Here is an 11999-nt window from a genome sequence, read left to right on the forward strand (position 1 = left end):
TGAAGTTTCTTAAACCGCCTGATGGGAAGCAGTGACCACCTAGGATCCTGTAGGCTACTGTGTCAGGGGAAAATGTAACTGCCTTTTATGGATTTATTTCATTCTACTTTTCATATTACTAGACTGTTCTTTGCACTGGGCATGTTTAAATTACATTGATCTTCAGAAAACACACACAAAAAAAACCCCAAACAAAACTGGTTCATTAATTTCAAAACCTTTTATTTGAGAAATAATGTATCAATAAAGACTGTCAGATTAATGCAGTATTAGATAAGGAAGACAAGACCTTTTTTTTACTTGCGTTAGATACTTAGGGCAAGCATTCATGGTGTTTGAGGCAGCCTAGCTGATGAATCCTGTGGCCCCACCCACAACATCAGCTCACCAGGCTGCCTAAACTTCTTCTGTAGGTAGCAGAGAGTGAGAGCATGAACAAGGCAACCAAAGCCACCTGAGTTAAGACAGTCCTGATCAGCCAGTGAAGGAACTTCTCCCTCTCTGCTGGATATGGTGAGAATTGCATGCTTGTGAAGTGCCTAAAACTAGGTGATGCCAGTTATCCTTTCTGTATCACTTTTTAAACAGCTAAGAGATTATCCTGAGTCTTCTATGAACTGCCATGAAGACACTTGTTTTGTGTTGTTTTAATTTCCCAGGAGTATATTTTTATTTCTTTCAGTTTTCTAAATTCTCCTTACCTAGTTTTTATGTGCCATTCCTTGCACCATGTTGTTAAGATCATCAGAACACTTCATGATTTATCATAGGTGCATCAAAACTGATGTACAGTGGGAAATATTGCTTGCTAAATTTAAACATCAAGGTGAATTGTTATTTATATGCAAGACTGCTTTATTGTTATGATCATTTATTTATTGCACTTCTAGTGTACTGGGAGCTTTGCAGCACATATTGCTAGGTGTGCTCTCTGCCCTTTGAATACTGCTATTTTGAAATTCACCTGAGGCTGTTTAATCTACTCTTGAAGCTTGACAGATTATATTCTTTTTTATCTTTTGAAAGTGAGAAAAAATGTAACCACCATTCTTTGCAAGCATCTGGAAAAAATGTATATAGCAGGTGTGAGTAATTGCAATTTCCTTTCTCTGTTAATCACACTGTGTAGGAATATATAGAGGTTTTATGATCTGATTGCCTTCATGCAGTGTAATTCACCACCACAGGGATAAATACTGCAGGGAAGGTACTGTGAAAGGTAAAGTATACATTCTTCAAGGTGGTGCATTTATCTGCTCAATAAACCTGGTTCACTGCTTCCAACAGCTATAGCCAGGCATTAATAATGTAATTTGTGTCAGTCCATAGGGACCTGGCAGCAGAGGAATTAGGACACCTGGCCACAGAGCCAGAGTCATGAGTACAGGCTGTGCTCCAAATGTGTACTGACAGTGGTTCCCAAGGGATCCTGCTTTAAATGAAGGCTTAGTCATGCAGGCTGGCAAGTGGAAGGTGGGCAGAGGTGGTGCCAACAGCCTCATGATGGTCCTTGCTGCTTCTGCATGTTTCTGGGCATGCTTTTAATTGTATTCACCCAGGACTCAGAAGAATGATGGATATGTTGTAGGCATATATCACTGCCCTCTTACAGATGGACTCAGTGGTAATCAGGAAAATATTCCTGAGTGCCCCAGCAAGGTGTATGGTATGCTTCAGATTGAGAAAGTCTCTGTGTATCAAAGGGAGACAGCCTTAGCTTTCCCAGAGGTAAGATGTAAGAGCAGTGTGTGCTGTTACTCTGTTAACACAGTGATTATAATTTTCTGGAACATTATTCCAAAACTAACCACAATTCTTAATGTGGTGCTGGATGTTCTGTTGGGCCCCACTGGATGCAAAGGCCTCTAGTCAACCAATAATGTCTTTACTAAGTTCTATTGCACAGATCCAAAGCTTTCTCTTGCTGAAGATGGCCACTTGATACACCCTTATTTAAATGCACAGGCTGTCCTTGAAGCATGTTATGAAAGCAAAATAGATTAGGAAGATGATATTATTTGCAAACAAACTGAATAACAGTATCAAATCTGGTGGGGTAGCACTGTGCAGTCAATTGAAACCAAGACTTAATAACTTCTCTGGTAAGGGAAAGAGGATATTCTCCTTAACTGGCAGTAAACTTCCCTGCCTATATTTTTGGTCTGCTACTGTTTCAGTCTTCTTTAAAATATAATTATATCAAGCTCCAGCTCTATTTTATGTTTGTGAGCTCCTTGTCAATCTCTTGGGGTCTCTTGGAGCTCTGGTGCCTGTGTTGGATGTGGCTTTGATCTCCACTCCTAGCAAAGAAGAGCTGCTCCTTTTCTCTGTGCCTGGGCACCTGAGGTGTCCATCATTCAGGGGCAATTACATGCTCTAGCTCCCAGTCTAGTGAATTACTGAAAAGGGAAGACCCTGCTGCTCTCCCATGCTCTGTTCATCCCTCTTCAGGCTGCATCATTCCAGCTGTCCTCTTCACTGTCTCTAGATCTAACTGTATCTAGATCTAACCTGATTCAACTTGGCAACACTAAATAAAAAATAATTCCAAAACAAAAGCAAAGCATAGGGTTTTTACTGTTTAGTAAGTTGAATTGGCTTTATTGTGCCGATAGAGCATCATAAGTTACACAAGAGAGGAGCTGAAGCTGTGTGTGTGGGAAAGGGGAAACAAACAAGAAAGGGGGAGAAAGTGCTGGAGCAGGACTGTTTCATCTTAAAGCAACCAGCCGTTGCTTTAAGCAAACAAATCCTCTCCGTTACACCTCTGGCTATACTCATCATCCCAACACCTCTCTGTCTCCAGGCTTCCTTCTGCCCTGCCCGTGATGTTCTGCTATTGCCATTTTACAGGAGAAGGCACAATCAGTGGGTCTCTTGACCTGGCAAGAAATTGAAGTCAGGTGGGTGACTAGAGGTGAGTTTCTCAATCACTGGCCATTCCTCCTTATCGGAAGGGGGAACCAATCTTTCATCCTTCCTCTTAATTCCTGCTCTTATATGGTAACTGTTGTCCTGCTTATGAGCACACAAGAGTGTTTTAACACTGCACTACAAAGCAGAGTTTTGGTATCTTTTGCCTGTCCTTTCATCCATGAACTATTACAAATAATCTGCTAGCCAGGGGCAGAAAGAAGGTTGCCTTCATGTGTTGCTGCCCTGCTGTAATCTCACTAGTTAGCTGCCAGAATTTTCTAATTTCTACGATAAATATGCTAGTACTTGGATATCAAATTGCAAAACCCTGTTGAGCATATTCATATCCAGGAGTCCTCCTAATTGGGGTTTTTATTAAATTTTTCTTTGTATTCAGGACTACTAACATGAAAAGATATTATGCTGTTTGAAAGCTTCAAGCTAATATACACCAAAGATTAGCTTTCTTCTACATAATAATCATGTGGCACTTAAAAGTCACTGTGCAGACTGTACATGACACTCAGGGACATGTTTAAAAGCAGTGTAATCAGCTTTCAGTCTGGTCTTCCTCTTTGCATGCATTTAGAGTAGTCAGACAGAAATATTCTACTCACTGTTCTTGCAGAGCTCACTTTAACTACCCACTTGTAAAATCTTGTTAGTGACGTGGTACAAAGGCAGAAAACAGCCCATATAACATCTTTAAAATGAAGAAACACACTGGAGTAGAATGCTTCTGAATGATGATATATTAACTGCATTTCAGATTAGTCCCAAATAATTTTTAATTATTTACATTTTGAGGTCAGTAACTTCTTCTTGCGGCGTTTATGCAGACAGACTGCGCTTTCCTTGTTCATATTCTGGGAGTATTTTTGTGGTATGGAATACTTGGTATCCATAATACAAGCTGTGCTATTTAGCTGTGATTAGTTACTTAAGACATTTGTTATTATTTCCATTACCTAATTGAAGGAGAATAATTTATAATTAGCAGGGTGAGTTTGGCTTTCTGACTAAGGCAGTAATTTGTGGGATGGGATTTAGCAGGAACTGGAATTAGGACGTTTTCCCTTTCTGTGATTATACAGGTCTTGTCCTTAGAATCAATGCTGGAAAGTGATGTAATTCTTAACACTTTAGGAAGGGAATATCTAGATTTTAAATACTGTATTCTATTTAAAAAGGAATGCAGCTCTGCAGTTGATATTTACTGTGCGAAGTATTGTCAGTACAATTTGGTTTATGTCAGGGTGTATACAACATGTGCATTGTGTCTATTGCATACTTGGATATCTTTGATCTCTAGGCTGTGGCTCTTCAAGTCACCTGTCAATTTGAAACTGTAATCAGTGATAGAACTGTAGACAGAGGCTAAAGGTTTGGCACAGGGTTCTAGTTAAAGCCACTCCTTGCTCTTAAGGTGGCTTTTTGGTACCTTCTGTTCTATGGTACACGTGGGGAAATGAGTTGGGATTTTTGACAGTTAGGAGCCAGGAGATTATTGCTACTTCCACTTTTGTTTGGACTGGAAGTGTTTATAAGGATACATTTAATGTTGAAGTCAGGGTGATGATGAGAGTCAGGACTAGTTGGAGGCTTCTGCTAAATCTATACAGGAATATTATACTCTGGGTAGGAGTATTATCTTTAACTCTGGACAAACCAATTCATTATGTTGTTTAAAATATTATTTCAAGCTTCAGTTTTGGATTGATTTTAGTAAATTATTCTTTGATGTCTGAAGTTGTAGTTCAGTCTGTATTTGGCTTTCAAATTGCATTTTGAACTCTGACCAGTTCAAAATGCAATTTGACTGAGATTGAAATAAAAAGTGACAGGGCAGTGCATGGAGCCTCTCACTGGTCAGTGATGAGTGTGTTTGAGTATTGCTTGGAGGGCAGTTTCAACCTCCAATGAGCTTATACAGAAATGGTAAGTTGGATGTTGCAGTGAATTATCTTCAGCAGGTGCTTGCTACTCTTCATGGATTACACACAGGGACTATTGTGATCTGGTTTCTGTCTCAGGTGTCTGCATTAAATACCTGTTGCTAGATGGAATTAATCAAGTCTTTTAATTTTTTTTTTTTTTTTAATGTTGGCAGTAGCACTAATGAGGATCAATTGCCTTAATTTTCAGCAATCTAGTCCTTGTCTGGAATTTCCTCAGATTGTTTTGGTCAGTGATTGATTGTCTTGTCAGTTATTTTAAATAATGTTTTGGGTCCTTTTGGCAAATATGAAGATACTGTGAAGAAGGGAAAGAAAACTGGAGTGAAGGTAGGTTAGTACATTCCAGCGTTGTTCAGGCTTGATCTAATTCTGAAGCAAATGCCTTTCCACAAAATTTTGGGTGGGGACAACCCAGATTCTGTAGCCAAGCCAGTCTGGCTATTCCTGTTGGAAAATTTTATTTATTTCATTCTTCTGTTCAGGTCAACTTTCTGCTTGTTTCTTCTTTCTGACACATGTACAGACTCACCTGGTTCCTATACATTTGATAGAATTTTCCCAACAAGTTCAGGTATGTGAAAATATTCAATAAGCAATACTTAATCACCCTGTCCCACCCCTGAAGAGGAAATTGTAGTGGTGGAGGATCTTGAACAGGAATCGAATCTTGCTTATCTGAGGGTTGGTATTAACACAGAATTCATTAATCTGCATCTCTGGTTCAGGCAAGCATTTTCGTTGCTCTTTCCTCCTCCTTTTCCTTCATCCTCTTGGCTGCTTGTCCTTGTCTGGCTCTTCTTCCACAAAGGTTGTGAGTATGACTACTGAATATGTTGGACTGGGGAACTGTTCTGGATAGAAAAAATTATTATGACATTGGCAGTACAGATTATATTTCAGCTGATTCACTTCCTTAGGAGGCTACACAAATGTTTGTGCTGGGAGGACAGGGTTGGAGGTGGAGTAGGAATGGCTTCAGCTGGCAAAAGCACCACTGCTGCCAAAGCCTCAGTCCCAGGAAAGTGCTGTGAAAGCAAAGGCAAAGCTGATCAAGTGACCAGATATGGTGTTGGCAGCAGATCTACTTCGAGCAGGGTGTTGGACTAGGTGAGCTCCAGAGGTCCTTTCCAGCCTTAATTATTTTGTGGTTCTATGATTCAAGCTTAAATCCTGTTTCAGGCATCCTTTGACTCTGTCAGGCATTTGCACACATTTCATTCAGCACAAATACAAAGCTAATATCAAAACTGCTCAACAGAGGTAGAGGCCCTCTAAACATTTAGTATGTTCAACATAGTAAAAACTAGATCACATCCACACAATTTCTATTTATTGAGAAGAACTTTTATTTACTCTTTTCTGCCTTATTGTAAGTAAGGATTGCACTATGTAGGCTGTTGTATTTCCATTTGTTACAATTTATTAGTTGTAAATGTTGTGAAAGCTGAAAGCGTGATATCTAGGTACAAACAGCAGGTAAACCTGTACCTTCACCCGTCAAATTTTCTGTGATACCTATGCCTGTTCTTACCATAGCCAATGACAAAGCAGGCAGTGCCTTCTGTGGTGTGGGACTATCCTTGAAAGCTCTGGTATCATCTCTCAGGATCAGGGCCACAGTGTAGTGGTAGTAGGCTGTATAGTGATGTTGAACATATGCCTGTTTCCTTTTTCCTTGCCATGAAGCTGTTGCTGAGAGCTCCTTTCCTTTCCAGGTGTGTGGCCGCATGTGCAAAATGCAGAGGGAGCAAAAGAGAAGGCAGCCCCACTCTAGCTGCAGTAATGCAGATATCAAAGAAAGTGCTGAAGTCCATGGTTCCCATCCATCTGCTGTGTCCCCCTGGTGTTACAACTCTGTCAGCCCCTGCTATTTTCCAATGAGATGATATCCAAAAAGACCACAACATACTGCACAAAGAGATCCAAGGTCAAAAAAGGAGCTCTTTGTCCAGGGCTCAAAGTGATGTACCATGATTTTTCATCAGCCGGCACAATATCAATTAAAAAAACTCCATAAAATTCTTTTTAGTATGCATGAAAGTAAAAACAGGACATCTAATGCTAAAATGTAAATATAATGTGCATTATTTTGCTGTGTGGTTTGCTGCTTCATGTGGCTCTGCTTCCAGATGTTCATGGCGGGAGAAGATCATATGTCCTGACCAGCCCCTGTCTCCTCTGAGTGGGGTGACCAGGCTGTGATCTCAGCACCTCCACTTGTCAGTGATGTCACTGGTGAGACAAAGCAATCTTGAAGAAGAACTTGCTCTTTTAAAGGAAGGCAGGGAGCCATTGCACATTACATGTTGGCTTGATACATAGTGGTTATTTGAACTAGAGAGGGTAAAATACCTTAGGCCTGTTGCTCAGGCTTTATGAGTTTATTTGGGTATTGCTGATGGCTTGCTGTCCCCAGCTCTGTGCCTCACCCAGGATGTGCAAGGTGCCTCTGAGTCAGCTGCTGCATCACCTCAATTTACATCATGGTTGTGGTCTGGAGTATAATAGGGCTGATTCATGTTGATTCATCAGCAGCTCAAGTCTCTATACAGTCCATGCTAGACAGAAACCTGGGACATTATTTTTCTCCTTTCATCCTATCTGAGGTATTCCTACTCTTCACCACTCTTTGCCCTTAGCTAAGCTTGACTATGGGGGGATTCAGTGCTCTGCAGTAAATTGCTGGAAGTTCTTCCTTCCCCTGCCCCACCCTCACTTTCCCCTCATTTCAAGAGACTGTCTTCAGTTGCAGAAGCACAGTATCAGATGGGTCCTGTGTGTGTCTGCAGGGGGCTGCCCCTTCAGTTCTTGATGGCCCATTGAGGCAAGTATTTGGCAATTTTCTTTGCCTTTTTCCCCCCCTCACTCAACTGGGTCCTAATCTGTTCTTGTTCCTTTTAACTTCATACAGAACTGAAGAACATTTTGACACAACAACATTAAAAGTATTGCAAAATGCTGCTGTATTTTCTGCATAGCAGCTTTGGACAAAGCTCACAAAATATTGTGTTATTATGAGATGCAGGGAAAAATAATGCCTGTTACACAGGCGGCTTCCTTGCTACTGTGAATGCTCCTTTCTGACCCCCTGCTGTTTTTTGCAGGGCAGAGGCACCCTAAACATTTCTCTAGCTCACCTAACCACTTTCCTCCTTCACCCTATATACAGCCTTTCATTCCCATCTCTGCTTCATCCTGCTGGCTTTGGCCCTGCAACTGTGTGCCAGGAAGTGGATTGAACCCAATCGCTGAAATGATCAAAACTGAAGGGAACTCCATTTCTGAGGGTTATTTATACTCGTGATGGCTGCAGCAGGACAGCACCATCATCCAGTTATCAGGCAGTGCCTGGCAGAGACAGTTGCTCTGGCTGGATAGAAACGTTTCTGGTGGCTTTGCCTTGCAGAAGACTAAGTTTTATGGAACTGCTCCTGCCTGACAGGGGCCTGTCAAAGGAGCTTCAGTGTAGTAAGAGTAGGGGATCCAGAGGATTGGCTCAATGAGGCCTTGAAGAGGTGGTGGGACAGGGTGAGAAGAATGGGAAGATAGGTGGAAATGAGGGTATGAAAACTCAGTGCATCCAGACAAGGCTGGGAATGCTGTCAGAATGGAGACAGGGTTAGAGGAGGCTTTACTGGGGAGGGAAAAAGCTGAGCACCAGATCAAGTAGAGGGGTGTTGAAGAGGAATGTCATATTTTCCTAGACAGGTATAGCTAGAAACAGCTCTGGCACACTTCCAAGCACATTGACTTTCAGCGACATGCAGATGAGTTTATGTTCCTGAAAATCTGTCTGCTTCCTGTCCCTTTAATTTAATAAGAATAAGACCTGCCCTTACAAATATTGCTTTGGTCATATTCTCAGCCCATCACAGCTCCAAAAGCCACATGAGTACAACCAGAAGTAGAGACAGAATGATGTGTAGAGAACTGGCAGTTAGTGGAAAAATTCAAAGACAATTCTTCTTGCCAACTTTCCTAAGGATGTGTTAAAAACAGGCCTCTAACTTCCTTAAGCAGTCTCTGCCCAGCAGTAGATTTTATATTCTCTGGGCTCCCTAGAGTTCAAACACCTTCAATGTCTAAAAATGTTTACCTCACTGTTCTATAGCTGAGTCCCTCTTGGCTTTCATCAAAATTAGCAGAGCTATCCAAATAGTAGATATGATGAGAATTAGTCCTTTTCTGTTACTTTTCTGCACATTTTCCCCTGATTTTTACTGCCTGATGCTAAATATGCCCACCATTTGTGTGAGAGCTCTGTCCCTGGACTTGCCGTGGCACAGACACTGTGTGGAGGAAGTCCCCTAGCCTATGGTAACACACAGCCCTCATGTTTTGGGTTAGTGAAGGGTAAGCAATGGTATACAATTTCAGGGAGGATCACTGGTTTGCAATCTCTCCAGGAAATTGTAATGTTCACTTAGACACTATCCTTAGTCTGAATATGTTAAACCCCTGGTGAAAAGATAGCCACAATTTAAGTTAATTGTACAGTTACTGGAAACAATAAGAGTTCTCTTTGTAGTCAGTCCTCCCACTCATGGCATCAGCTGGTTTTGTATCCCTGCTATCTCATACCACAAACTAGTGGGGAGAAAACAGTAATTCTTGACTCTCTCTTTTTTTTTTTTTTTTTTTTTTTTTTTTTTAGGTGGAGGAGGGAACATGTCTGCCTTCTGTGCAGCTTTATTCACCAGCAAGCTTGCATTTAACTCCAATTTTCAAGTGTCTCACAAAAGATTATCACATGGGTCCTAAGAAATATCAGCAGTGGAACTGCCACTTTGTTGTGAAGAAAACAAGACAAAAAAGAAGTGAAACCGAGGGAATTGGTGTCAGGACTTTCTGTCTCTAGTTTTAGGCTTAGTTTGTTAAAAACTGTTAAATGGGGAGGTGAGCTATGTTCAAAAGGCTTTTTGATAAAATGCTATCCAATGGTAATGCTTCCATATTTTTCTCTCCCATTTACACCACAGGGCTATGGAATAGGTAACAAGGTAGCATTCTGTTTTACCAGTCCTTAAATCTTGAGAAGGAGAAATAGGCTGTTTGCCTTTGAAGTGTTAACAGTTGACTCCAAAGGATCCTTGGGCTGGTCATTGATAGGAGAATGCTCTTCTTCAAATGGAAGGACACTGTTTTGGACCTTAAGGACTTGGGCACCAATGCTGGCAAGAGTTAGATATTGCTGTGCAAAGAACTTTTCCCTGGGCATTCAGAAGGAATTTTCAATAGTTCTGCATGTTTACTCCCCAAAGCAAGAATTTCTATGGAATTTCTATGTGCTTTCTGTGGACAAATGCTGGTGAAAGCAAATGCCAAACCATGGCACCACATTAAGGCCAGAAAAACTGCTTAAAAAACCAGATTGTTCCTCTTCCTTTTTCTCAGTCAGTCATCCCTATTCTTATGGAAACCTTCTTACAACTGCAGCATAAGCATTTGTATGACTTTGTGGGGAACTATATTGCAAAAATTGCACATTTTTTCCCAGGGGCTGTTTTTCATCTGGATCAGTTCCTTGATCTGGTTAACCATGCAGCCACACAAATATTTGTGATGGCACAGTACAACAGATGATCTGGGAGAAATTTTGGGAGCGGGAGAAAGTGGGGAATGCTTTATTGGTAATCATGTTCACTTAAAAGAATACCAAACTGTAGCTTAAAGAAGAAAGGAATAGCAGTGGGATGACACATCTGAGAAGGGAGTTGAAGCATGTGCATTATTCTTCAGAAATGAAAACACAACTTCAAATAACAAATGGTGTCATTACAGGGGGTGAATATCAGCTGACACAGCCATTTCCAAAAGTTGCAGTCTGCAGGCAGGGAGACTTTTCAGTATTTTGGTCTGTCTGAAACTTCACTTTGAGGGAGCTGGAAAGCAGAAGATGCAGATGGTGGATCCATCTGGCTGAAAAAGCAGTGATCTGCATGTAGATGACCCTATGCCTCCATGTGATCCACAAGATCTGAAGTGAGATGCTATGTGAGATTGTTTTGGATAAATATGCTGGTGTCTCTGTGTGTTTGTGTGTGCACAGATGGGTTCTTGCATGATGTTCTTCTCCTGAAGGTGTTTATTGTGGGTTTCTTTTGAACTGGTTTGTCACCAGGAGAGCATTGCACACAGATTTATTTACTGCTATTTTCTTAAGAAGCTGTGTTACTTGCAGCACTCTTCTGGGCCCTGCACTCTGCAGTGGCACAATAGCCTGTGCAAGTCCTCACAGAAAGATGAATGGCTCCTTGTTCCATGTTGCTGGTGTTCATCCGGACTTCTGTAACTTGGCACTTGGGTTTGTGTGGCTTTGGGAAAGGACCCCCTCTGTACGTGCCCATACCCACCAAAACTGACTTTGCTGAGCCTTTGATGGCCTCTGACATTTGCTTAAATATGTCTGAGTTCTATGCCAAAATATCCTAGTTCCAGTGCATTCACATTGAGAGGAGTGAAATTGAATAAATGTTGTTTCCTGCTTTCTGAAGTTCTACTGCATTTTATAAAACCTTTCAGAGATTTCCAATCCAGAAGGGAGCTCACAACATGCTTCACCATTATTAAGCTAAAGCAGTTGCCAAGTCTATTCAGAGCCTTACAGCTGCATGTGTGCTGAAATGCCTTTCTGGACAGGGGTTCAAAATGCTGGGCTATGTCAATGCTGCAGTTTCAACTCCCAGTTTGTATCTTTTCTTTTTCTATAGGACCCAAGGTATAACTTAGACACATCCAAGCTAATTTTGAACATGTTAACTCAGTTGTGTACAGCAGTCTAGTTAAGGGAGCAAGGAGTTCATAAAGAATGTCCTGTCAACAAATCAAGGTAGATTAAGCAGCAATGAGCTCCATGGTGCTTCAGATTTATGATTGTCCCTGGTCCAAAAGACAAAAATTTGGTTCTTTCACATGGTAAAGTATTTTGGGGGCTGTCATACCTTTACGTTGTGAGGAACTATGCTTCTTGAATACCGCTGAGATAAGTATTCCCTGTTTACACCTGCCTTTTAAGAGATTCTCTAGCCCACTGCTGCATAGTCTCATAGTCACACACAAGGTAAAAGAAGGGGTTTGTGCTCTGTAGTCAGTGTTGTGGGAGGATGGACTATGTTCAAGTACTTT

At 41.2% G+C, this 11999-nt stretch overlaps 1 long non-coding RNA gene across 1 annotated transcript; it reads left to right on the plus strand.

Moving 5' to 3' along the window:
• Positions 1 to 385: 385 nt before the first annotated feature.
• LOC121357171 lies at positions 386 to 9633 on the plus strand. Its single transcript, XR_005955698.1, has 3 exons — positions 386 to 513; positions 2807 to 2917; positions 9529 to 9633. It is a non-coding gene; the product is annotated as an uncharacterized LOC121357171 (long non-coding RNA).
• The last annotated feature ends 2366 nt before the right edge of the window (positions 9634 to 11999 follow it).

The sequence above is a fragment of the Pyrgilauda ruficollis genome, unplaced genomic scaffold, assembly GCF_017590135.1.
Source record: "Pyrgilauda ruficollis isolate IOZ18807 unplaced genomic scaffold, ASM1759013v1 scaffold32, whole genome shotgun sequence".
NCBI lineage: Eukaryota > Metazoa > Chordata > Aves > Passeriformes > Passeridae > Pyrgilauda > Pyrgilauda ruficollis.